The following is a 1,919-nucleotide window of genomic DNA, read 5'->3' as shown; positions in this document are numbered from 1 at the left end:
TAAATGTAATAAATAAAAATAAATAAATATTTTTAAAAAAAAAAAAAGAATGCCTTTGTTCTGTTTAAAGTTACCATTCACACTGCTTGCAGGAAAATGCCTTCTAGGGACCCCCAAGCTCCCTCAGCCTGCTTTTCCCTCAGACTTTCCTAACTGCAGCCCCTTAGTTGATCTCCACTAGGCTGAGGTGGAGTCACTTTGGGGTATAAAACCTCTAGACAGACGAGTCCCATGGGCAACCCTTTTTGGAGCCCCTCCTAGGCTCACCGCCCAGGAGCTTTCTGCTCCACAGTAAGTGCTTTTGCTCGGTCCTCTTCTCACGCTCTGCCTTGTCCTTCTTTCTGCGTCAAGAGAAAAGCCAGGGACTGCAGATGTAGCTTGGGAGATGTTTACAGGCAAGTGCGCAAGTATCTTTCTCAGACTTTACTCTGGATGTTTCAACCTCTTCACTGAAGCGGGCTTGCTGGTCGTTCTGTTTTTAAGTTGGGATTATCGTATGTTTTCTAAAATGCTTGCACCGTGTTACAGTCCTGACAGGGCATGGTGGTTCCAAAATTTCCACATTCCCACCTACACTTATTTCTTTGAGTGTTTTAAAAATAGTAACCAGACAGGCACAATGGCACATGCCTGTAATCCCAGCACTCAGGAGGCTGAGGCAGAAAGATTGCCATGAGTTGGCGGCCAGCCTGAACTACATAGCAAGACCTTGTCCAAAACAAAACAAAAAAGTAACCATGCCATTGGATAACGAAGGAGCTGCTCATGGAGTTGAATTTCTAGTCCCCACTGTGATTATTTTTCTCTGTGCCCTCCTCTCCTCCCCTCTCTTTCTTTCTTAGCTGTGGTCTTGCTAAGTTGTCCAGGCTGACCTTCACTTTGTGCTCCTCTTGCTTCAGCCCCCCAAGGTCTAGGATTGCACACCTAGGCCACGGTGTCCCTCCAGCACCGTCACTGTGGTTTGATCTGTTTCTGGGATTATCAGTAATGTCCAGCATCTTCGCATGTGCCCATTGGTCATTTGTACTTTTTCTTTGGGGAAATATTCAATCAAATCCTTTGCCCTGGGCCTGGGCCAGCCAAATAGCTCAGCGGATTAAAGCACCTGCAAGCAGGAACAGGGGCCAGGGGTTTGATTCCTGGGCTTGCTGTGCTGGTCCTGCCCCTGGGGTGCGCTGAGATGGCCAATGAGACTGGGCGTGGTGGTGTGCGCCTGTAATCCCAGCTCTTGGGAGGCTGTGGATCACTACCAGTCTGATCTAGTAGTGAGACCCTGAACACCCTATAGACCCTTCCCTAAAATACAAAAACAAACAAACAAATCCTTTGCCCAGGGCTGGAGCTCACTGCTAGCAGAAGGCTTTTGTCCATTTTTAATAGGGTTGGGTTTTTTTGTTCTCTTTTCTTTTGATTTTTGAGATAATTTCTGTCTGTGTAGTCCAGGTTGGTCCTGAACTCACTATATAGCCCAGGCTGGCCACAGAGTCCTCATGACCTTCCTGCCTCAGCCTCCTGAGTGCTGCTGGGATTGTAGGTGTGCACCACCATGCCTGTTAATTTTTAAAGATCACTGTGTGTTCTGAGGATGAACCCCTTATCAGACAGAACTTCCAGCTAAATCTCCCATGGTGACCTTTTAACTATGCCCATGGCGTTCTTTAACACAGAGATGCTTATTTTTATCCAGTCTAACTTGTTTCAGTTTTCTTTTGTCACCTATGCCACTGATGTCACATTCAAAAATTATCAAATAAAAAAAAAAGAATTATTAAATCCCATGTTGGGAAGCTCCTGCCTATGTAGTCTCAGCACTCGGGTTCGATACTTCAACTCATTTTGAGTAAATTTGATATACGATGTTAGATGAGGTCCCAGGGTTCAATTTCTTTTTCTTTCTCTCCTTTTTTTTCTTTCTCTCT

Source organism: Octodon degus, unplaced genomic scaffold (genome assembly GCF_000260255.1).
Source record: "Octodon degus isolate 3935 unplaced genomic scaffold, OctDeg1.0 scaffold00035, whole genome shotgun sequence".
NCBI classification, from domain to species: Eukaryota; Metazoa; Chordata; class Mammalia; order Rodentia; family Octodontidae; genus Octodon; species Octodon degus.
Note: the sequence above shows the minus strand (reverse complement) of the source record.